General features: G+C 41.5%; 1 protein-coding gene and 2 long non-coding RNA genes across 4 annotated transcripts in view; 2 read left to right on the top strand and 1 right to left on the bottom strand.

Annotated features, from left to right (window-relative positions):
• The window catches only part of tent5aa (terminal nucleotidyltransferase 5Aa), a 198,443-nt gene that overhangs the window by 50,571 nt on the left and 121,302 nt on the right, over positions 1 to 26,570 (top strand). The gene's annotated exons all lie outside the window — the stretch shown is intronic.
• LOC141778280 (uncharacterized) lies at positions 2,050 to 3,414 on the top strand. Its single transcript, XR_012596032.1, has 5 exons — positions 2,050 to 2,085; positions 2,191 to 2,272; positions 2,404 to 2,478; positions 2,586 to 2,715; positions 2,841 to 3,414. It is a non-coding gene; the product is annotated as an uncharacterized LOC141778280 (long non-coding RNA).
• LOC141778281 (uncharacterized) lies at positions 9,217 to 10,581 on the bottom strand. Of its 2 annotated transcripts, XR_012596034.1 has the most exons (5): positions 10,546 to 10,581; positions 10,359 to 10,440; positions 10,153 to 10,227; positions 9,916 to 10,045; positions 9,217 to 9,790 (listed from the first exon to the last, which is right to left on the bottom strand). It is a non-coding gene; the product is annotated as an uncharacterized LOC141778281 (long non-coding RNA). The 2 variants fall into 2 exon arrangements; XR_012596033.1 differs by lacking the exon at positions 10,546 to 10,581 and having other exon boundaries at positions 10,359 to 10,461.

Here is a 26,570-nt window from a genome sequence, read left to right on the forward strand (position 1 = left end):
GCCTGCACCAACTGAATGCATGACCCTGCTTGTGTCTTGGAGCTATTGTGAATCTCCTCTACATTAGACCACACTACCAGAAATACAACACATCGCCACTGGTGATAACTTTATTGTCCAATTGATTGTCCAGTGAGGGGTGAAGAAGGGGTGGGTAGAAATACAGAAGCTACCAGAACTATTGTCCATCCATCCATTATCTGTTACAGCTTATCTCATTCGGGGTCGCAGGGGGGGCTGGAGCCGATCCCAGCTGACATTGGTCGAAGGCGGGGTACACCCTGGACAGGTCGCCAGACTATCACGTAGGCTGACACATAGAGACAGACAACCATTCACACTCACATTCACACCTACAGACAATTTAGAGTCAACAGTTAACCTAACCTGCATGTCTTTGGACTGTGGGAGGAAGCCAGAGAACCCGGAGAGTTGGGGCTGGAGCCGATCCCAGCTGACATTGGTCGAAGGCGGGGTACACCCTGGACAGGTCGCCAGACTATCACGTAGGCTGACACATAGAGACAGACAACCATTCACACTCACATTCACACCTACAGACAATTTAGAGTCAACAGTTAACCTAACCTGCATGTCTTTGGACTGTGGGAGGAAGCCAGAGAACCCGGAGAGAACCCATGCTAACACGGGGAGAACATGCAAACTCCACACAGAAGGACCCTGAGCTGGATTCGAATCCAGAACCCTCTGGCTGTGAGGCGACACAGTGCCACCCAGAACTATTGTGATCAAGGGAAACCTGAAAATGTCCTGCAATACAGCTATACTGCTCTGGGAAAAGCAGGCTCAGTTGACCTCGGATCAAAATGGAAAGAAGAAAATAATTGATGAGGAAGCTGCATTTTTTGTTCATGCTGGGCTAAAGTCGGTCTGAACACGACCATCATCAAAATACCAAATCAGGGAGTATATTATGTAAAAATGGTGTTCATCACTCCATTATTGGTCCAGAGACTTCAAGCATAGGCTACTTGCCAAGGAGAATGAAGCTGTGTTGGCGGCTCATGGTGTCCTAACACCAACCAACACATGCCAACCAGCCAATCCCATCCTGTCCAATTCCTTCTCTCTCACTACACCATGTTTCTATCTCAAGTACTGTATTTTCCATGTTTGCTATAGAACTTCTATCTAAATGATAGATCCAAATACAATACGCAGCACTTTACAAGATGCAAGTAAAGATAGTTCTGCATTGGATGTCCTGGATGTGCACTGATGCAAGTAGTATAGGACTGGTTCGTTTGCGCGTGCATGTGAAATGCGCGTGCACGTGAGCATGCGCGTGTGTGTGCGCGCGCGCGCGCGTGTGTGTGTGTGGGGATACAGGTGAACCCTTGGTGACCCTGGTGTCCTTTTTGTAACCCTAGGGCTGATGTTAATTATTGGTAGTTGTCCAAAGGTGTCTGCTGTAAGGTGTTATCAGTTGCTCCACAACAAAAAAGAAAGACCCCATCCTGTGGATCCTGATGCAGATAAAAAATACAGTTGTATCCCAATATGTGTCTTTTATTACAGTATCATTAAAAGTTCAAACAAACCCTGCTTCCTGTGACCAAATGTTTTTGCCTTTTTGATGTTGCCACAGAAGACCCATACTGTTGATCCTGATTCAGATAAAAAAAAAAGTCGGTTGTATCCAAGATGTTATCAGTTGCTCAGTAAACAAAAGAAGACCCCCTCCTGTTGATACTGGTTCAGTGAACAAAACACAGTTGTATCCCTATATGTGAACTCCGTTGTATCCAAGAGGTGTCTTTTTTTATTACAGTACTCATAAAAGATCAAGCAAACCCCGGTGTGCAGTGGTCAAAATGTTTATGGCTTTTGATGATGTGGTGGTTGGTACTGTTTGTAGGCTATATCAGCATGGATCCTGTCAACCATATGTTTGTTTTGTGAGATGTCCTTAACTCCACCTTATAGGAGGTGTATATATAGTCACCATTCAGCTGTGGTCGTGTTTACCATACTTCACCAACTTTTGAAGAGGACACTTTCTCCTAACTCATCTCGTGCATTCTCACATATCGGGGCAATTTCTACCAATGGCGTCTTTTCCCTGTAAGTATAACCATTTTTATTTATGTTTTTATCTAACACAGTTATTTTTTCTTCCAATAATACCAGTTTGTTTTTATAGTAAAATAAAAATGTTGTTCTTAACAGTTTTATTTATCAGGTTACATGGCCAGTGGTAGCAACCGCCACGACAGAGGTATTGAAAACTTTCAACCTGGTGATAATGAAGGTATTTAATTCATTATACTTGTTTTGTATTTTGTTCATTATATAGAACTATTTTTTATTTTGTTTTAGACTAAGTGTATGTTGTTTTTTATTTTATTTTTGTTCTGTTTTTTTTTTTTTTTTTACATCTAGTGCCTTCAATCAGCTACTGGGGAACACCTTTTCAGCGGAGAGGGATCTTACAACCCCTAAACCAACTTTCAAAAGGTATGTACATGATAAAATGTAGATGTTAAAATAATACTTTGATAATTAATACATATGATTATTATAGCTAAATACTAAAGTGTGTGTGTGTGTGTGTTTGAATCTAGAAGAAGAAGAAGATTCGGACTTTGAGGAACCAAAGAGCAGGCTTAAAAGACCGAATAGACTTCAATCGGGCCCAGTAAAAAAGAGGCAAAAGGAAGAGAAGGAGCGCCATAGGGTTCTAGTGCATACAAGGTATGTATAAGATTACGGTATTCTATCTGTATCTACGATTATTTTTTTTTATATATGTACTAAGTCTTTTTTCTTTTCTTTTTTTTTTTTTTTTTTTTTTTTTTTCACCTAATGTCTTGCATCAGACCGGTGATTGATGAGGACACCATTGACTCAACATTGGATTCAGTTGTGTTGGCTTCGGTTACCGAGACGCTTCGACGTGAAGAGGCAGAGGACGTGTGTGCTGTCGTGGATCAATTGAAGTCGTTATTAGCAGCGCAGAGACAGCCGACCGCAAAGCTTGTGACAGATATTTCTCAAGAAGAAGATGACATTCAGCATGGTGAGTGGGAACCATACAGTGAATGGGGGGAGAATTTGAGTGTACCATGTGGTTATCCTAAGCAGGATTGGTTTGATTCACTTGTTGATTTTGAGGAGAAAACCTCTGACACACTCCCTGCGACACAAACGTGTGTGGGGGAGGATAATGAACAGCCTGGTTCTTCAGAACAATTAGAATTACTCGTCTGGAGCGACCTCGAGGATCTGTTGCCATCTTCACAACGACAGGCAATTCATCCTGATCAATTACGTACCCAAAGTGTGGTTGACTGTTGTGCCACTGAGGATTTGTCATTAGGGGGTGGGGTTGATATTGGCAACCGATTTGATAAATTCGAATGCATGGTGAACAGTAAATTAGCAGAAATACAGAAGGATCACAAAGAACAATATGAGTCTTTGAATAGTAAAATAGTTGAATTAGAAAAACAAAACAACAACTTATTAAATACTGTTCTGGCCGGGTGTAAATCCGATCTATTATATAGAGGTATTCTGACTTCTGACATCTGTGTCCTGCATGCAGCCAGTGGAGAACTGGTTAGAATCCAGAATAATATGGTTACGGGTCTATCACATATATCAAACATCCTAAAAAGCAGGCCTTCATCATAGTGCTCAAATATTAGCTGATAACATGTCACCTCCTAGAAAAATTTTCAAATATAGTGATGACGCTGGTCGTAACGTTGCTAATGATGATAATGATGTTAATGAAGTTGATAGTGATGAAATCTCTCATGTCCAACATACTGTCGAAGAATATATTACCCATAGTGACCAAAATGCAATGGGCCATGGGCTACCACAATTACCCTGTGTAAAATACAATACTGAAACTATCAGAAAGTGGGCTGAATTCACCAATGCTAGGCTTGATTCTATTTTAGGTGATTTGTCTACTATTATTCCGCTTTCTGATGCTGCTGCTGCTGCTGCTGCTGCTGCTGCTGCTGCTGTTGCTGTTGCTTCTACTTCTGCTTCTGCTGCAGAGACATTTGACATTGTGTCTGTCTGCCATGATTATAACAATGCTTTGATCACTGTTAATGATAGTGTTGATAATCATGATGACGATGGTCGTAACGTTGCTAATGATGATACTGTCAATGAAGTAGACAGTGATGATGAAATCTCTCATATCACTCACACTGTCGAACAATATAACGCCGTTAGTGACCAATATGCTATGAGACATGGTTTACCACAATTATCCGGTGTAAAATACAATACCAAAACTATCAGAAAGTGGGGTGAATTTACCAATGCGAGGCTTGATTCTATTTTAAGTGATTTGTCTACTGTTGTTCCTACTGTAAATGCTCTGGTTTCCGGGGCTGCTGCGGTTGCTGCTGCTACAGAGACATTTGACACTGTGTCTGCCTGCAATGACGATAATAATGCTTTGATCAGGGCTAGTGTTGATAATCATGATGTGAGCAGTACTACTGCTTTGAATAACGAACACCAGGGCTTTGTGGGTGGCCATGTAGAAGCTTCTCCACGTGTAGACAGTCTTAGCAGATGCGTACAGGATGGGGCGGGTAGACTTGTAGAAAACACCCGTGTCCCTGTTAGAGATATACAAGTTAGAAACATACCAGCATTTAATGCCTCTGAATTGCGTCAGCGTGTTGATTTTAGGGATATTAATCTTGATGATCCCGAGCAGGTACCTAACCGAGTTAGAGAGAGACTGTCAAGTCCCCCAGATAGGGACCTAGGGGAGGGACCCAGTCACCTGGCTGCGATGTAAAAACAACACTATCAGTGTCACAATACAACACGCGCTGCTGCAGTTTGTCAAGGAGTTCATACAACATAAGTCTAGCGTGAGCAGTCGTCATAGCACCAACAAAGACATTGACGTCTTTTATTCGGGAACCCCTACTGTCCGCATGCCGCCACTGTACCATAGCCACGTCATCTGATATGAAGCAGAATTGCTTCACATCGTAATGGTCACTGAACATCAGTTGTGTAAACCTGGATGGGTCAGTGATCAACTCACATGAAGGCATGTTGTTCCTCATGCTAAATCTGCCCCACAAAGAGTTTAAGAGTAACTTATTACAACTCCTGACAGCTTTGTTGACACGGATTTTGTTAGCATCCAGTTTAATGCCCTCTTTTTCAAAATAGTCATCAATGTACTTCTTTTGTTCATCAGGTGTTTTGACATGCCCTGGGTAGCCAGAAGCCTCTTGTTTACATTTCAGAAACGTTTTCACATACCCCTTAAACAATGTGTCTGTCTTGTTGGGAAAATGCCACACTTCATCAATGCTGACAATCTGGTAACCCTTTTCTACCGCTTTCTGAAGCTCAAACGAGACCCACACACCTGACAGCTGTCTGTCACTGTCACTATGCACACAATCAGATGTTTGGTTCAAACTTTCAGCACACGTGCTGCACAGCGGGAACATGAGCTTGTTTTGACACCTGTAGGGCAAGACGGGGTGGAACAAACCTCTTGGCGGGAGCACCGTACACTTTACAAACCCAAAATAATTATCGATGGAATCAAAGTCCCTATGGATAACCTGGGGATGTCCAATCGGGTACAGTTTCTTTGCCTGAACTGTGGGATACAGACTTGTGAAGTCGTAGTACCTGATCTTTTCATCATTTTCCCCCTTGTGGTACAGTTTCATGGCATTTGTACGCCCGCCAAAGAGAGCCTGCCTGGGATCGAGTCGTTCCGGTTTTTTGTATGTGGTCAGAAATGTTTGTACTACAGAGTTTGATTTTGACAACAACCCCCATTCACACTCCCACATCACTACCGAGCGAAGGCCATGTAGTGTTTCCAACTTGTTTATTTTTTCATTGAAAGCCCAGTATAGCTCACCATAGGAGACTTGAGTGACCGGATTTAAATCTGCCGGTACATGGCATTTGACACATCCGTGAAAAAAACATCCTGCAAACTCATAGCAGGTGTTTGTAGCAGGATTGTACCCATCCACAAAGTATGGGCCAAATTGCTGTTCACCACGATTGAGTGCATGTTGCATCTCAATGTTTTCTGTATGGGCCACATATTCAAGCCACTGCATAGACACATCTGAATATGTCTTATTCTGTTTGGTGTATGCACCTTCATATGTGAGGGCTACAGTGTCTCTGGGCAGGAACAGTGTTTTGAATACACCCATACAACTGGAGGGTAGAGTGGTAAATGAAAACGGGTCAAGCTGTGTACATTCAAGAAATGTTTCACGATAAATTGTGCATGCCCGGCGCAACACCTCCACATCATTAACACAGTAGCGACGAATCTCCGCTTGAAAATCAAAAGTTTCATTTCGGACTGTGTCATACCATTGCATGAACGAGGTTTTCTCATTTTCACACATGGTTTCGTACCCATATTGAGATGGGTCGGGGTATGAGCCTTTGTATTGCTCATTTTCTCTAGTGTTAAATTTGTGTGGAAAATAGCCTTTCTCCAAATCCTCAAACCCCAAAGCAGCAGGTGTTTTGGCCAGTCTCATGGGTAAGAAACTGAACGAATCAATCCACCTCTGTCGGTATGTATGGTCGTACATCAGAATGACCCTGCTACCTCTCATCATTACCATAGGAGTAATCCTTTGTTTGACAAAGTACTCAAGCAGAATGTAGTTGTCAAAGCCAGATGCGTTATGCGCAATGAACGTATACCCCTGGTATTTTGGCTGTCTGTACCGTTTCACAAAGGCATCCACGCATTTTAATGTGTTGAAACAAAACTTGTTTCCATCAATATCCATTGCACACACAAAATTTGCCTCGTGTTTGCCATCGTGAAAACGTGTCTCAAAATCAAACAAGATGTACTTTCTCTGGGGGGCACCCTTCTCGATTGGTTGGATAAAGCACTCGTGGGGCACACTGCTTTCCAATTTTTGTTCACCACAGTGTGAACAGACAAAGGGTGCGCATTTGTGTATTTTTTTTTTACCAGTCCTATATGTTTTTCCACATGCCTCACAGTATTTTAATGCTGTACATGGTATAACTTTGTGTTTTACTTCAGGTACTTTGTGTTGCTTGAAACAGAATTGTGATTTACATATGCGTTTACAGTCAGGGCACTTTAACGTGCGACATTGGTACGTATGACACTCCTGTGTAAAACAGACATTGCAGTTATGCTTACAGTTGTGGTACAGAGGCGTTTCATACGTATCATAGCAATACTCACACACATATGAAGCCCCGAAAAACCCCGTCTGGTTTTCAATCAGATAGTAGTGGTCATTGTGTAGGTATAACCAGACTGTACGCTTGTGTGGTGCGTCGCATGTTTGGAAACACTGCAAGCGTTTACGCGCAGTGCCATGATGGAAGACTATTATTTTCATGTCTAGGTGTTTCTCAAATTTGGTGACATCGGAGAACGATACTTTGTGCATGTGATCAAAACCGACTGCAGTGTACAACTGTTTTGCATATTCCAATTTTTCATCTCCAGCCATAGCATTGTTAACAAAATGTGCAAGACAGATAGAAAAACATAGATTGTTGGCCCCCATGTTGTCAGGATTGTACAGATGTTGACCTTTTTTGGCCAAAATTTCCTCATAGGAAACTTGACCCAATCTCAGACGATTTGATCCACCACCACTATCCCTAGCAACTGTAACAATAAACTCCAATTCATCATCCGTCATAGAATCATCATTGCTTTGTAAGACCTGTGATATTTCCTCCATGAACAAATCCACATTGTATTCATTATCTGCGTTTAAGACGGCTTGTACATCGCTAGCCAGTGATGGGCCCCTCAAGATGACATTTAAAACACTGGTGGGTGGGGAATCCTCTAAGGCTCTCTCTAGCACACCAGACAGTCTCTCTCTAACTCGGTTAGGTACCTGCTCGGGATCATCAAGATTAATATCCCTAAAATCAACACGCTGACGCAATTCAGAGGCATTAAATGCTGGTATGTTTCTAACTTGTATATCTCTAACAGGGACACGGGTGTTTTCTACAAGTCTACCCGCCCCATCCTGTACGCATCTGCTAAGACTGTCTACACGTGGAGAAGCTTCTACATGGCCACCCACAAAGCCCTGGTGTTCGTTATTCAAAGCAGTAGTACTGCTCACATCATGATTATCAACACTAGCCCTGATCAAAGCATTATTATCGTCATTGCAGGCAGACACAGTGTCAAATGTCTCTGTAGCAGCAGCAACCGCAGCAGCAGCAGCCCCGGAAACCAGAGCATTTACAGTAGGAACAACAGTAGACAAATCACTTAAAATAGAATCAAGCCTCGCATTGGTAAATTCACCCCACTTTCTGATAGTTTTGGTATTGTATTTTACACCGGATAATTGTGGTAAACCATGTCTCATAGCATATTGGTCACTAACGGCGTTATATTGTTCGACAGTGTGAGTGATATGAGAGATTTCATCATCACTGTCTACTTCATTGACAGTATCATCATTAGCAACGTTACGACCATCGTCATCATGATTATCAACACTATCATTAACAGTGATCAAAGCATTGTTATAATCATGGCAGACAGACACAATGTCAAATGTCTCTGCAGCAGAAGCAGAAGTAGAAGCAACAGCAACAGCAGCAGCAGCAGCAGCAGCAGCAGCAGCAGCAGCAGCATCAGAAAGCGGAATAATAGTAGACAAATCACCTAAAATAGAATCAAGCCTAGCATTGGTGAATTCAGCCCACTTTCTGATAGTTTCAGTATTGTATTTTACACAGGGTAATTGTGGTAGCCCATGGCCCATTGCATTTTGGTCACTATGGGTAATATATTCTTCGACAGTATGTTGGACATGAGAGATTTCATCACTATCAACTTCATTAACATCATTATCATCATTAGCAACGTTACGACCAGCGTCATCACTATATTTGAAAATTTTTCTAGGAGGTGACATGTTATCAGCTAATATTTGAGCACTATGATGAAGGCCTGCTTTTTAGGATGTTTGATATATGTGATAGACCCGTAACCATATTATTCTGGATTCTAACCAGTTCTCCACTGGCTGCATGCAGGACACAGATGTCAGAAGTCAGAATACCTCTATATAATAGATCGGATTTACACCCGGCCAGAACAGTATTTAATAAGTTGTTGTTTTGTTTTTCTAATTCAACTATTTTACTATTCAAAGACTCATATTGTTCTTTGTGATCCTTCTGTATTTCTGCTAATTTACTGTTCACCATGCATTCGAATTTATCAAATCGGTTGCCAATATCAACCCCACCCCCTAATGACAAATCCTCAGTGGCACAACAGTCAACCACACTTTGGGTACGTAATTGATCAGGATGAATTGCCTGTCGTTGTGAAGATGGCAACAGATCCTCGAGGTCGCTCCAGACGAGTAATTCTAATTGTTCTGAAGAACCAGGCTGTTCATTATCCTCCCCCACACACGTTTGTGTCGCAGGGAGTGTGTCAGAGGTTTTCTCCTCAAAATCAACAAGTGAATCAAACCAATCCTGCTTAGGATAACCACATGGTACACTCAAATTCTCCCCCCATTCACTGTATGGTTCCCACTCACCATGCTGAATGTCATCTTCTTCTTGAGAAATATCTGTCACAAGCTTTGCGGTCGGCTGTCTCTGCGCTGCTAATAACGACTTCAATTGATCCACGACAGCACACACGTCCTCTGCCTCTTCACGTCGAAGCGTCTCGGTAACCGAAGCCAACACAACTGAATCCAATGTTGAGTCAATGGTGTCCTCATCAATCACCGGTCTGATGCAAGACATTAGGTGAAAAAAAAAAAAAAAAAAAAAAAAAAAGAAAAGAAAAAAGACTTAGTACATATATAAAAAAAAATAATCGTAGATACAGATAGAATACCGTAATCTTATACATACCTTGTATGCACTAGAACCCTATGGCGCTCCTTCTCTTCCTTTTGCCTCTTTTTTACTGGGCCCGATTGAAGTCTATTCGGTCTTTTAAGCCTGCTCTTTGGTTCCTCAAAGTCCGAATCTTCTTCTTCTTCTAGATTCAAACACACACACACACACACTTTAGTATTTAGCTATAATAATCATATGTATTAATTATCAAAGTATTATTTTAACATCTACATTTTATCATGTACATACCTTTTGAAAGTTGGTTTAGGGGTTGTAAGATCCCTCTCCGCTGAAAAGGTGTTCCCCAGTAGCTGATTGAAGGCACTAGATGTAAAAAAAAAAAAAAAAACAGAACAAAAATAAAATAAAAAACAACATACACTTAGTCTAAAACAAAATAAAAAATAGTTCTATATAATGAACAAAATACAAAACAAGTATAATGAATTAAATACCTTCATTATCACCAGGTTGAAAGTTTTCAATACCTCTGTCGTGGCGGTTGCTACCACTGGCCATGTAACCTGATAAATAAAACTGTTAAGAACAACATTTTTATTTTACTATAAAAACAAACTGGTATTATTGGAAGAAAAAATAACTGTGTTAGATAAAAACATAAATAAAAATGGTTATACTTACAGGGAAAAGACGCCATTGGTAGAAATTGCCCCGATATGTGAGAATGCACGAGATGAGTTAGGAGAAAGTGTCCTCTTCAAAAGTTGGTGAAGTATGGTAAACACGACCACAGCTGAATGGTGACTATATATACACCTCCTATAAGGTGGAGTTAAGGACATCTCACAAAACAAACATATGGTTGACAGGATCCATGCTGATATAGCCTACAAACAGTACCAACCACCACATCATCAAAAGCCATAAACATTTTGACCACTGCACACCGGGGTTTGCTTGATCTTTTATGAGTACTGTAATAAAAAAAGACACCTCTTGGATACAACGGAGTTCACATATAGGGATACAACTGTGTTTTGTTCACTGAACCAGTATCAACAGGAGGGGGTCTTCTTTTGTTTACTGAGCAACTGATAACATCTTGGATACAACCGACTTTTTTTTTTTATCTGAATCAGGATCAACAGTATGGGTCTTCTGTGGCAACATCAAAAAGGCAAAAACATTTGGTCACAGGAAGCAGGGTTTGTTTGAACTTTTAATGATACTGTAATAAAAGACACATATTGGGATACAACTGTATTTTTTATCTGCATCAGGATCCACAGGATGGGGTCTTTCTTTTTTGTTGTGGAGCAACTGATAACACCTTACAGCAGACACCTTTGGACAACTACCAATAATTAACATCAGCCCTAGGGTTACAAAAAGGACACCAGGGTCACCAAGGGTTCACCTGTATCCCCACACACACACGCGCGCGCACGCGCGCGCGCGCACACACGCGCATGCTCACGTGCACGCGCATTTCACATGCACGCGCAAACGAACCAGTCCTATACTACTGATGTACCTCCAACCTATCGCAGCCCTGAACATGTTTGAGTTTAAAGGTTCATTTTCAGGTTCACACTTGTATTTTAGGTTTCTGCTAGAACATGTTTACATAATTTAATGTTCAAAAAACGCTTTATTTTTCTCATACCGGCTGTGCTGCAGCACCTCTTCTCATCCTCTGTTTGAAACGCTCTGTTTGAGCTCCTGCCCAGTCTGCTCTGATTGGTCAGCCGAACCAAACTCTTCTGACTCCTCTCCAGCTCCGCTCTAACTAGCTTTGTGTGAGGGCGTGCCAAACTTCCCGCTAGGCAGGTATTATGCAAATGTGTTACTTGATGACATCACTACGTTAGAAAAGGCAGGACTTCAAGGGAAGCATTTCAGGCAGTTCAGGAGCAGTGTTTCTGTAGGGGAGAGTAACTCCCTTTGGCGTGGACTTTGTAACTTTGAAGACCTTTTACATGCACAAAAAATATAACACACTAAAGGAAAGGGAAAAAGTACAAACGCGTTATAGGCCATCTTTAAGTTGAGTGTGTAAGGCCATCTTTACCTCATACTGAAACAGTTTCAGTATTTTAAATGGCTGCCAGATGATTATAAATATGGCACAAATTCCTCACCTCGAGTTTCCTCACCAGACTTGAGTTTTCCAGTCCTCCTGTCCAATAGGTATCCCATAGCACGTGGTGGACTCTGGATCTGATGGCAGTCTCTCATTTTGATAAAATGCTTGGATGATCCAACTTCAGTCTGATATTTACATTGGATGATTACAATTTCAGAATGTTATTTTCTGACCGTGAACTATAGCATTATGAAATCTCGATCTCGACGGGGGGGAACTTTAACAACATCATGCATAGTACTTGGAAGGATAAAGACATTTAATTGCATGTAAGCATGTTTTTTAAAGGCTATATGGTTTATGGTTTTGAAATGCTACATGTCTTGGGGTTGGTTAGGGTTAGAATAAATCTGCCTTTTGGATCAAAACAGCATTTTTGTGGTTTACGTCTTGAGTCAAACAATATGGGATCCATATGGTGAAAAGTCTGTTCTGCTTTTACTTGACTCGTGTGTGAGAGGTTCAAGATACACAGTAAAACCTGCTGTGCTTGTCTCTGTCATGTCCTAAAGGGACCTGATCTGCAGTCGATGGTACCAACAAAGATAGATTTTACATAACTAATTAAATCAGTTGTGTCTTTTTCACCGGGGCCAGCTGTTGCCTGCTTTGGTGTTCAGTTCTGTCCGTGCTTTCTACTGTAAACTCCCCTGAGCTTGATTATCACATTGGAGATTGGCGACGGAGCGGATCGATGAGGTATTTTATTGTCATTGCGGTGTGAGCGGTGCGACTGCTGTCGACTCTTTACGGCTCTGGCTTCAATGGGGGACACACACCGGTCAGCATCTAACCACAACAAGCTGTTTTCCATCGCCTCTGCTCAGGCCAGCACATCATTATTGTGTTTGGATGCAGGCCCTGTCACATGTGTGTCACACTCGCTGGATGTTTCATCTCCGCTGTAGCCGCTGGTGCACTTTCTTCCACTGCCTAGAGAGTTCGTTATTTATGATTAAGTGCTCCCATGACACAAAGGGGGTCATTAGGTGTATGAATAATAAAATATTAGAAGTGTTTGTCTTTGTGATCACTTCCATCAGACCAGTGGGCTACCTCCGGGTCTGAGAAGTGATGCCAGACTTACATTCTTTCTAACAGCCAGCAGGGGGCGACTCCTCTGGTTGCTAAAAGAAGTCTGATTGTATAGAAGTCTATGAGAAAATGAGCCTACTTCTCACTTGATTTATTACCTCAGTAAACATTGTAAACGTGAGTTTATGGTCTCAATCACTAGTTTCAAGTCTTCTTCAATACAGCATGATGTTCATTTAGTAAATTATGGTCCCATTTAGAGTCACATAGACCATAAAGCAGGGGATGCTTTAGGGCGTGGCTACCTTGTGATTGACAGGTCGCTACCACGGCGTTGTCCGGTCTGGGAGTTATCTGTGTTTTCGTCTTGCAACTTTAACCCTTTCACAGTGTGTTTTCAGTTCATGAAAGTTAATTATAACCTTTTTGGTCGCCTGAAAATATCTTATTCAGCATTCGGTTGTAGCTCCACCGTCTTGTATCACTTCTGGTTGCAAAAAAACAAGATGGGGACGGCCAAAATGCCGTCCACAAACCAATGGGTGACGTCACAGTGACTATGTCCACTTCTTATATACAGTCTAAAGAACAAACGTGTAAAAATTGTGTTCAGACTTTATTTTTTTTATTTTTTACAGTGAATACCTCATGATTTGACGAACAGGCGCTGGGTGAAGGTGATATTGAGGTCTTATCTGGCCTACATTAACCAGGTGCTTTGCTGACTCCAAACAGCGGGTCTGAAAGGCCTGTCACCTGACATTAGACTGAAGAGTTTGAATAGTCAGAACTCAATATCGTCACAATGTGGGATCACTATTCACTTGACATCAAATATCAGCATCAAAGAGCGGGCGAGAAGAAACACGGTTCCACTGTTCCATAAGGACAGCATATTGGAATGTGTTTTTACTATAGACCAGGGTGAAGTGGTTACAACAACAGAGATGCGTAAGGATTAGAGGGCTGTTTTATGCAACTTGGAGTATGAGATCCATGTGGACAAAACCAAGACCATGTGAAAGCATATGGACCATGAGTTTATATGTTTCCTCGGTCAGACAGTGTGCTAGCGTAATGTTTTTCATTAAAGAACGATTACAGAACCGTGCTTTAACATTTTATGGTTAACCATGAAGAAATTACATATGGGAAAAAAGAAATGACAGGAAACAGATTAAAAAGAAACACATCAATCCTGATTAAAAGCATGATAACAATCTGTCTTCCTCTTCAGCATAAAACTGAAATTAATGAATGAACAAAAGGTTACAGGATAAATTTTTCCAGGCACACATTTTAACGTCAAAATCATTTAATCTTAATCATATGAATAATGAATAATCCTCCATTCTGCTTTCAACACGACCGCATCTGATTGTCTGAAAGTGCTCGACTGTGCGTGCCACAGGGGGCTAAATGTCCCCGCTCCTGTGACTCACGTCGTCACAAATTCATGACGTCGAACCAGTCAACACCCGAGCTCTGCCGGCGACACAAGACGTCACTCAGGCAGTCAAAGATCAAGGGACAGGAATTAATAAGCGCTGGCTTGTATCAGAGCGACATGCAACCCATGGCTCGACAGCGTCAGCCAAAGATCAGTCCTCGTGACGTCTGTTTATGGGCATGAATCACAGCACAGTGGCTTATCATACACTAGAAAGTCTGCCCTCTGGAGAGTCAGAAATCCTCTTGAACTCTGGGAACAGATGAGAACAGATCAGTCATCTGAATGTGTTTGTGTAAGAGCCGAGGCTTTTAGGGATTTTAGGGTGATTTAAAGCTGCAATAAGCAACTGTGAGGGGATGAGAGAGGGAAATGATTAGGGAATCTATCTTTGTACTGATGCATTCACTATCTGCTGAGACACAGTTTTGCCCTAAGACACCGTTTCCCTCCAGGATACGTACCACAGGCTGGACCAGTCGAATGCTTTAGGCATTTAAAGATCGTGGGTGGTGTTGGGATCTAAGAATGTGGTCACATAGCCAGAGAAGAAGGTCTGCCTGGAAAAGAAAAAATAATCTGATTTGATTTTGTGTAACATTTAATTTTGCTCTTTCTGTCACGGCCACATCCGTGCCCCTGTTTCTCCCTGTTTCTCCCTGTTTCTCCCTGTTTCTCCCTGTGTATCCCTCTCCTCTTGTGTCTTCCATGTCCCCGGTTTGCCTCTCTCTGGTCCTTTCTCAAACCAGACCCTCCTGACTCCCACACCGTGATGGACGGAACTCCGTCTGTTGTCACACTCAAAGCTGAATGAAGCACCCTTCTTTAAGGTGGAAGGTATAAATACAGCGGCAAGCTTTGGGACCAACTTCTCTCTCCGACAAGGAAACTATGAATAAATACCAGAATCATAAATATTTTATTGATCCCCGGGGGAAAAATTTAGTTACGTTTTGCTCCCATTCTAGAATAGGAAAAAAAATAAAAATAAAAAAAATAAAATATATATATACTGTATATATAAGAAATATGTGTAACAACAGTGCAAATAATAATGCTGAAAAATATGATCTATCATTAAGTGTGTAAAAATGCAAGAATAGTATAAATAAATAAGAATATTAGTTTAAATGTACTGTATAAATAAATGCAGTGTTAATGCCAGAGTAAACCAGATTATTGCACAGTTGAATTATTGCACCAAATTATTGTACTGCACAGTTGAAGATATAATAAATTATGGGGTTATAGCTTAGTAAGTAAAGTAAGTAAGTAAAGCTTTATTTATATCGCACCTTTTAAAACACACTATTACAAAGTGCTTCACACACAAATAAAATATCGAACAATGAGAGATACCAAAGAATAATTACAATATGAAACACAGAAACAATGAAAGACAGACCAAGCTACAACAAACAAAAACATATGTGAATGAGGCCTATAAAAAGGCTTGCCTATAAAGATGTTTTTTTTGCTGCTGATAGGGGTAAAAAATTATAATTATATGTGTTGTGTGTGTGTGTATATATATATGTGTGTGTATATATATATATATATATATATATATATATATATATGTGTGTGTATATATATATATATATATATATATATATACGCTAATTGGTTTGGGATGGAACTATATATGGCGGACCCTCCATGCGAGCGTGCAAACAGAATGGAAGTAGGAAGGGATGGTGTAGGGGGTGGTTTGGTTTCCCGTCTTGCTGCTCACCTGGACCCTCCCTACCTGCCTGCAATCAGCTCATCAACCCACAGTATATCAACCCAGCTTTCCTCCCACTCTTTGCCATATTGCTGTTCCGGTCTCAGTGGTACAAGGCGTCTATAGCTCCAGGATCTCTTGAGAAGAGTGTTCTTGTTTTCCTCGTTAATGCGTGTTTGTTCCCTGTGCTCCAGGATTCCTGTCTGCCTGTCTGCTTGTGTGCCAGTCCGCCTGCCTGCCAACAATCTCTCTGCCGCGTCCTCGGCCAGCCACGCCGCCCAGCCGCTCTTCCATTCCCCCTTGTCCCTCTGCCGTCTCCAGCCGTCCCCACACTCCAACCCATCTCAGTCTACAGTCACTACTGCAATAAACCCGTTTAACTTCATCTGCCTCTTGTGTCTGTGATCTGCACTTGGGTCCACTTTCAAACCAACACTGCTTTGCTGATTTATATGGAGGTAAGGATGGGGCATTTTATTTTTCTTTGTGATTAACACATCTTCACACGAACCAGTGTTCATTCATTTCAGAATGAAATAGATTTGTGCTTCTTCTTGAGGATCATTGAATTGGCTTAAAGCAGCATTAAAGGACTTTTTGTTGGCCTCTTGTGGGCAGTGGACGAAATAAACACATCGTTGACATATTGTCACCTTATAAAGTTGTCAAAGTGAATGTTAGAGTGTCGCCTATTCCAAGCAGACACAGAGCAGCATTTTCTGTGTGTTGCTGTGTGTCTGACCTCCCGATGAATGCAAGTCCAATATTTACTCAGCTTTCAGCTCTGTTATGGTCTTCACCAACTCGAAAAAAAAAATCAGACTCATTAACTGCTAAATGTTCCACTAAGTCTGTTGTTCAGTGCTGGGCAAGTAGAGTACAGGGGGTTTATCAGAGCTTTTTCTGAAAATGGCTGCCTCCTGCAACAGGAAACAAGGTTGATGAGAGCTGTGAAAGAGAATCAAAACTTACATGTTGGCTGCAAAACCAAAACAAAAGAGAGGTGAAGTCCCTCCCCTTCTGGCGGACCACCATGGGACCCTATTTCGGAAAAAATATGCACGGTAGTCAATGGAGAGAGACAAATATTTTTTTCATCCTGTTTGAATTGCGCCATGAATCACACGTGATGTTTATCAATTCAAAAGATAATTTTGCAAGTAGTCAAGAAAGTCTCAGTTTGTCGTAGTATCATTTAGTCTTGTGTGAAACTGTTCAGTGAACTACATCTCTCAAATCACACAACATACGTCACCAACACTAGCTAGCTAGCTAACTTAGCTATGTTCCACTTACAAATGAAACGTTATCTGACCTGATGAGTTTTATCCAGTGACTCCTGGTCTTTTTATCAGCCAGGAAGCGAAAGAATGAGCGAGACCCGGCGCTGGTGTGAGTTCATCCCAGCACGAAACACACCGGCATCGTAGCTTTGGCGAGAGAGATGTCACTTACGTGAATTTTGGGTGTGTCGGCATTCTAAATATGTATTTTCACAGTTTCATACAACTGCGACCTTCTTGACTTGCAATATTATCTTTACAATGTACAAATATATGTGTGATTCATGGCGCAGTTGAAACGGGATTAAAAACATATTTGGTTTTAATCCCGTTTCAGGACTGTATTTGTTTTTAAAATCCCATTAGGAGTTTGGGAATACATTTGCGGCGATGCAAATTGTCACTGCCTTCCACATACTGTCCGTCTGTAAAGGCTGCAGTGCAAAGTTTTGGTCAGGATCCATGGAAAAACATCAATTGTAATTAGGGGTTACATCAGCACGGGGTGGATGTCGTTTTCCTTCACATGGGAACCCAATTTATGGTTGAATTCTGAGGTCGAAATCACAGAGAGAGCGAAGGCGCAGCTGTCAGTCTGGTGCAGACGGGACGACATGGACGGAGCGAGGAACACACAGGGTGGTAGGGCATTTGAGGTTTCGCTATAGCTGCATACTTGATCATGAGCAGTTCAAGGTCCATTTTGGACACTGTGTGTGGGAAAAGCTACTGTAGGCAGGTTATTACGATGAAACAAGGCCTTTCTTCTCGCTTGGACCTGCATGCCTCGTAACGCAAGTACAATATACAGAGGATGTAGTTGTTGCATGTAGCGCAAAACAGGAAATATACAGTTTCATATGATATAATCGTGGGGATCTTGGGAATGGGGTTAAATGATAGGGTGCACACTTCAGTATAGATGACACCAAAACCTTGCATGATATAACGCCGCACAGTTTCCACTCATCCAAACATCACGGGAAACAGATGAGCCAAAGACGACACACGGATGTATCTTTACTACGTCTTTTAAGGAAAATAATATGCTGGACGCGGTAAGCTGTGTGTAGGTCAGTGTCCACACCAGCGACACTGTGATTATGACTGACCTGAGTAAATATTTTACATAGCAAAAATGGGAATTAAGGATGAGAGGAGGATAAAAAAACCTAACAGATGTGTAATTACATGCAGCGCCGTGCCCTTTGAAGCCATATCGCCCAGTACTGCTGAGGTCACATAAGGCCGAGCACAGCATGGTGCTTTTCAAGGTCTTGTAAACTCACATGGATTTAACTGGGATGAGCAATGAGTCCACGGGCAAAAACTGTGTGGTAGAAATGGCTGGGGTTCATCTCCGAACATCTATGAATTAACAACCAGGGGCTACAGCGCCACGTCCAGTAAAATAACAGCAAAATGAAATACCGTCTTCATATCTTCCTTCAATTGATCTCAGGGCAAAACACTTCCTGTGGGATGAGAAAGTAGAAGGCAACGTCGTGTCTCGCCGGCCGCCTGGTGAGTAATAGGAATGAATGATACAGAGTGAGTCAGGGTACCTGCTGCAACTGTATTATTCTGTGTTTATTCCCTAACATACCATCGGGGTTCGAATAATGGTTTAATTTTTTTTTTAAAACATGGCCGTCATGACTTGAAGTACTGCAGACACGGGAGACTGATTTTGACGTGGGTTGCCAGTTTATGAACGCAATGATGCTAATCTGATAATAATGAATCGAGCTGCAATTTCGCCTGTTTTGGGCCACAGCGAGGCAGTCTATAAATCAGTGATTTGGCATCTCTGGTTTCAAATTTTCCTCTGTTGCTGTCTTTAATTTGTGACCTCACAGGTTAATCGTCTTGCCAAGATTTTATGTTGAATTGTAGGTTTTTCTGAGTGAGTTTGTCTTCCGCTGATGCTGTACGCTCCTCTGTTGCTCCAGCTGGAAGGATCAGTACACAGATCCAAATCTGAGCTACAAATTCTCACAAACCTACGGCGCTGAATTATTTCCTGGATCTTACCTGCGCTCTTAATCAGGTTGGCTGCTTGGCATGCCGGTCGCTGGAATGCGGTGAGAATCAATTAAGGGGAAACTTGGAGACTTTTTGGCGAGGTAGGCCGACACAAATCTATGGGAAGGTCAAGGGAAAAAAACTATAAAACTAAATCACAGAGTATGTTAAGGAATAATTTCACATTCTCCTCTCAGTTGGTAGGAAAGACTCTGAGAATATTTGAAAGCTGTATTTTTCTTTCCCTGCTTTAATGAATAAAGTATTTTCGGATATGAGGTTCTGTGAAGAGGCTTTAGATTATTGCTGGGAAAGTACTGATGTCACCACTAAATCAATCATTGAGTGTGTGTGGTCCGTGCTAATACACAGTATGAATATGTGTGTGAGAGTGAATGTCAAAAGTGTCCTGATGTAAATATTAGCAGGTATCACACTCCTAAGAGCAACTGACATTAAAATATTAAAATGAAAATAAACCTGCAGAACGTTTGGCGTGATCTCCGTTGATCAAAATAACGTGCATTTTCATGTAAATCCTGTAAACGATAAGAGGGAAGTTAGAGGAAGTTTGAAGACTTTGAAGCAAAGGACAGAGGAGGAGAGAGTAGATAGACAAAGCACTGGGTTATAAATGCAGAGTGGCTCAGCTGTATTTAGCCATGTGTCAAACAGGGTATGTGGAGATGAGAAACAGCCCTCAGTGTGAGTAACCCTGGTGAATGGGCGGATAAACACACAAACACAAAGACAAACATGAATAAATTGAAAGTCAGACAGAAGGGACTGGTGGGAGTTACAAAACAGACAGAAATCAATGGGTTCATTCATCGCATATACTCTAGTAAATGTGTGAGTATATTTAGAAGGGATCATAGTTACTGTGAGAAAAAATATGGCATGACTTTAGATAATCCATATTAGGCAGAGGGGGAAATGTGTTGACTTTAAGACCCAAATGATGATGAATAAAAGTGAAAAAGAGGAGCTGTGATGTGAGATGTCAAGTAATGCGATAAATGAGGTAACAGGCTTATTGCCAGTGACTTCTTCAATAGCAGTGGCTTCACAGCCTCTCAAAAAGACGGCATATGGAGGGAGATCATACAACAAGTGAATGCCAATAGAGCCCAGAAACACTATCAGGCTCCAGAAGTAACAATACCAATCATGATTTAATTGACTGTGACATTGTTCTGCTGTAGCCAGAGGATATCCAGGCCAAGACCAGGAGTTGAGAGGGGTTATTTTGTCTATAAACCAATATCTGCATATAAATGCAGATACATTTTTAAAAAAGTTCATAAAAGCTAAATCTTCATCAGGCTATAGGGTACCAAAATACTGTATTCGTTTTTGTGTCACGGATACTGTAGGTACCTTCAGGGCTCGAGACTAACGTCGTCCCGGGGCCGATAGAAAATGTGTTTGGGACGCTGTAAACTCACTATCAACGTGTCCAGAGGACGCACCCTATTTTTATCCTGATAATGTGACATTGCGAACAACAAATCTGTGTTGAAATCGGCAGGAGGAGAGCTAGTTAACATTAGCTGTTAGCTCCGTGCAGGACTGTGCTGCTTACCGGCTGCTAACAGCTAACGTTAACTAGCTTTAGCTAGCTTGATTTAAATGATAATGTGTTCAGGCTCTATTCAGTAAAAAAAATATTGGGCAAAGGTAAATTCGAACTTTATGGTGATGTGTTCAAATGTAATCTTGAAAAATTGAGTTTTTGGCGAGAAACTTAAATAAATACAGTTGTTTGAAGGAGATTACAGTACAGTAAACTGAACATGCAAAATGTAATCATTTCTTTATGGGACAACTGATTATTGGCTTCAATTCATTTTGAATTTCTCCCATTAATCAAGAAAGGTCATGTCCACTTTAAAAGCGTACGTGTCATGAATGTAACCCATTGATTTGCTGTAATAATGTATTCGTTTTCAGGGACAATACAGATAAATAATACATTTTAAAAAATAAATGCAAGCTGAAACTAATTTGCAGAGCCCCATCCCCGGTTAGGTTTTTTAATTCGTATTCACAAATTCTCATCTGCTTCTATTTTCCTTCTTTCAGCACCTAGAGCGCTAAACTGGCGAGCTTTGCTTTGCCTGGTTCAGCCGATTTCTCATCTTCCATGTAGGATCACAAACAAGCTGTCCTCATTCAAGTGGTATTAATACCAGGCAGTCCAACTGGCAAGCATCTCCGGAGACACTGAACCTTCGTCTTTGTGAGAGGAAACACCGCAAGGCTTCACTAAATTCCATGAATAAGTCCCCACAGTGAGGAGCTGGTCGTACGGACATGCTTGTACGGACAGTACGTGTTCCACTTCTGTCCTCACTTAGCCAAGTGTAGGCTACTAGTATCTGCTATTCTTAATCCTGCAGGGAAGAAATATGCAAAAATATGTAACATCTGCCTTGAGGGTGATGCCAGAGCAAAGGCTATGTGATTAGCACGTTAACATGCTGATGCTAAGTGTGTTAACGTGCTAATTATGAATCATGCTAGCTACCATCTTGAAACTTCCCAACTTGTCAAATACCGCCGCTTTGTCACGCCCCTTGGCATCACTTTAATTTTGGCATCAAAACAACTATAGTTAGGTTTAGGAAGGAAATACATGGTTGGGCTTAAAATTACTACATTTACACTGTGAAAATGACACTGAACGTTGTGAACACGGGACACGAACGAACAGCTTATCGTAACGTGACGCACAGCACACAAACAACGGTCTCCTGAATGAAAGCCTTGTGTTTGTTGGACCCATCCACCTCCCTGACCTTCCGCCCGGTGTGTCTTTTCGCTCTTTAAACTACGTCACCACACTCCAAAAATAAAGTGTGAGGCTGGGACCATGTTCCTGTTGTTACCTAGTGTAATTTAAATCAGCTGTTCTTCCTCAGCCTTGCTTTGAGCTTAGTGCAAACATTAGCACAGTAATACAATATGCGTGTTTGCTCATACAAGCTTGAAAAGTCAGGTAATCACCAAAATCATTGTGTCTGACTAAACGTCAGACACACAGACCAACATTTCTGTCTCCAGTTTTAAGGGTTCCTGGGCGGGGAGGGGGGGTAGAGGTTCTCACAAGTGTAGTTATACAAATGCATGCATATGTGTGTGTGTTTATAACACAGGGTTCATTGCTATTTCCCCCAAATATTTGCCTTGGGTGTAGGGCTGGTCAGTGGCTGGGCGTTGGGGTCGTGGAGAGAGAGAGGGTGTCTGTAGCGAGTCAGTGCCTTTGAAAGGAGATCAGAGCGAGTTCTGGCCTAATTACCAGCATGTTTACACCTACACATCTGGGCTGCGCCGCCGTCTGCTGAGTGACGGGGAACATGGAAGAATATAATGGAAGCAGGTCAATAGGGACAAATTCATTCAGTCAGGGATGAAAACACATGTAGTCCATGAGGTTTAGTGGCAGTTGAATGAACAATGAGGTTATTAAAAATGCATTACTTGGAATAAGGTATACTGCTTCAGTTTTAATAATATTACAGTTACAGTTATTTATCAAGGAAATGCCACAGCTTTTGTTTAAAAAAATCTTAAATGGAAGACGAATGATCCAAACAATGATTGACTCCCTCCCTGTGTAGATAAGGTGAAAAGTTAGTACTCTCCAAATGAGAATTTTAACCCTTTCTTTGATTCTATCATACAGGATAGTATTTTCAGGGCCCTCTGCTGCAGGGGATCTTTACGGGGAGATAGCAGGTCAGCAGTATATGTCACATCGAGTATAGTGTATAAGGGCTTAGAACATCATGATATAAGTATATGATGACCATCCCCATGCTCTATTATATCTCATAAGTTGTTTCAGTGATTTTTGGGTTGATACCATTTGTTGCACAGATTTAGTGCTAAATGTAACTATTTTTTACCATTTGAGAATTGATAGGAATGATCAATAATCCCTCCAAAATACCACATTAAGACACCAAGACCTTGAGGAACACCATAGAAAAAGCCATGCTGTGATTTGATTTAATAAAACTTTTGACATTTGGAGATTTCTGCAAGAATTGCATTTTAGGCGATTGGATGGCGAGCACTTCTGTTTTGGAAACTGCTCAGAAACCCCCTTATTGTCAATCTACCTAGGAATATCCTCTGAATTCTCTAGGTCTTTAGTTTGTGGCTGTAAAGTTTCATGAGGCTGTGATTATCCTAGAGGTCACCAGAGGTCATTTTTCTACAGTGAGGTAAAGTTTCAAAAAATGGTCTCACTACAATGAAATGGCTACTATGGGGACTGACATCATCACACATGAATACAGTTGGGCTCATTGGATCCACAAGGGTCTCAGCTTTACAGTGATACCCAATTTATGTAATTCCAAGACTGTTTAGGGACCCCAGTATGCAGAAATATTCAAATACATAATTTTAGAATAGGGACAAAAGAATCAAATAACACATTTGTACTACGTGTATAAAACTGCTTGTTTTTTTTGCCCCAAACTGCATGTGAATATCATAAAGTGGGCATGTCTGTAAAGGGGAGACTCGTGGGTACCCATAGAACCCATTTTCATTCACATATCCTGAGGCCATGCCAGTTTTCCCTCGCCAAAATTTAGCTCAACTTTGGAGTGTTATTTAGCCTCCTTTGCGACAAGCTGGCATGGTAGGCTTCATTAGGTTTTCTGGTTTCATATGATACCAGTACCTTCACTAGCTCTATAACTGCAATCGATTTAGAGAGTAAAGAGTGTTATGCAATAATATTGTTTTGAAGATTGAAGAGTTATTTTGTCATGCAGCCACCCTTTTATTTCAGGTTGAAATCTAAGGTCTTATTTGGGGTATCCTTTACTGCAGCAGAGGTGAAGTCCCCTGCTGCTTACTCATTTACTCATTTGTGAACCGCAGACAAGTGAATGTGTAGAGGCTTTGATTCAAGTTTCACTTTTAAAGGAGCCTTAGCAGGAAGCCAAGGGAAATGTCTGCCGGCCGCACCCACACTTCCTGCACAAGCCTGCCTCCATGGAGCACACAAACCCGAAACAGCTACTGGTATTAAGACACAGCTTCCTCTTATCAACTCTGCCACAGGGAGATTAAAACAGTTTGTTCCCAAAATGTCTATTATTATGCCTTAAATCACCCGCGTAACCCATGATTAGGGGGAACAAACACTTGTCTTGATTACAAGCAGCCACCATATTCATCATTTAAGCTATGATTCATTATTATTCATGCAACAAATGTGCCAAAAACATTTGCTTATACTAAATCCTTACCAGACATGGTACCACAGCTATTCATATTGTGTGTAAAACCCTGCAGCACAACAATCAACCCCCTGTCACTGAAGAAAATAAATATTTTTTGTAGCCTCTGCAATGAGTGGGTTGTTTTACAGTATCTCAATTTGAACTGGACTGTCACATTGAAAAGATCTGCACTGAGTCGGTGATGTGAAGACCATGCCTGCTGCAGGCAGCCATTGTTTCCTCCATTGTTCTCCCTGGTGACTTAAATAAAGAGAGTCTCCAAAGCCGCACAGCTCTAAATATGTATTTCAGCTGTGCTAATTAGAGACTGTCTGTCAAGTGGGTGCTGTGCCCAGGACAAGGAATGGCTAAATGTACCAAAACAAAAACAAAGGTTCCAAACGAAAATTATAAAGATTTAGGCAGAAAGTCATGGAGAAAAAAAAAAAAAGTAAATGTAACTGGAAAGGTGACTTTTTGTGTATTTGTTTTATTGAAGCGGGAGCACGGCAGTGACATAAGTGGGAGGTTTGGTCACAAGCTTTGAGATGATGAGAGTGATTTTAAAAGGCTGTAAAGGTCACACTGTCAGTAAAGCAGAGGAAGAAGCTTAGAGAAATTAGACACAAGAAACAGCCATTCCTTTTGTTTTACAATGGCTCAATTTAGATGGCCAGTTTCACATTTTAGCCACGCTGCAACAATATGACCTAGTTCCAGTTCACATGTTAAAGCAGCAGTAGGTAGAAATGAAGCAATATGATTTAAAAAAAGTTATTTTTATAAAACGGTCACTATATCCTGACAGTAGTGGATGAGACAGGCAATCTGAAAAAAATCATGTGCCTCTGTGACCTCTGGTGCTCCTAATGGCATCTGCAAGATCTGCAAAAACAACTAATCAAAGCCGAGCTGGACCCTGCCGTCTCTGAGCAGCTGTCAATCACTCGTAAACTCCGATCAAACGGTCAAACTAGGCAGCCCTGATCAAATATGAATCAATATTCTGTTACTTTAATGCCTATTTCTTGCCTCAAATGTTTTCAGAAACATCTTGTAGTGTGCTGTTTAGCTGTAAAATTAGAAAGTTTGTGACCCAGCAGCCATGTTGAGATCAGTTGAGGAAATACCAAGCACCGCCCACCAGCCGGAGCAACAGCAATCATTTTACAACTAAACAGTACACTACAAGATGTTTCTGGAAAAAAAATGCACAAAAAAATATATATACTGGAAAAACAAAGTTTGGAAACTTGTGTTTGGTGGATTATTTCTCTGTTGTTACAATGGTAATTGTCATTGTATTTTACATCGTTGGAAAGCCGGTTTATTTACCTTTGCAATGATGTCCAACTTGTAAGGATCATGCATTTGTGGGATGAGCAGCACAGCTGATTATGAGGGGAGCGCCCAAGAAAGGGGGTGGGGGGCATCTCCCTCACTGGAAAAACAAGGCTTGTCATAATTGAAGGCCATCTCAATGCAGGGAGATATCAGGATGAGATTTGCAGCCAGTGGCGATCCCATATCTCCACAATCTGGCACCTAACTTCATCCTCCAAGATGACAACGCTCACCCCCACAGAGCCAGGGTTATCACAGACTACCTCCACAATGTGGGAGTAGAGAGAATGGAACGGCCTGCCAAGAGTCCACACCTCAACCCAATTCAACACTTGTAGGATCAGCTTGGGCGTGCTGTACGTGTTAGAGTGACCAACACAACCTTGTTGGCTGACCTGCAACAAATCCTGGTTGAGGAATGTAACGCCATCCCACAGCAACGTGTGACCAG

Source organism: Sebastes fasciatus, chromosome 12 (genome assembly GCF_043250625.1).
Source record: "Sebastes fasciatus isolate fSebFas1 chromosome 12, fSebFas1.pri, whole genome shotgun sequence".
Classification (NCBI taxonomy): Eukaryota; Metazoa; Chordata; class Actinopteri; order Perciformes; family Sebastidae; genus Sebastes; species Sebastes fasciatus.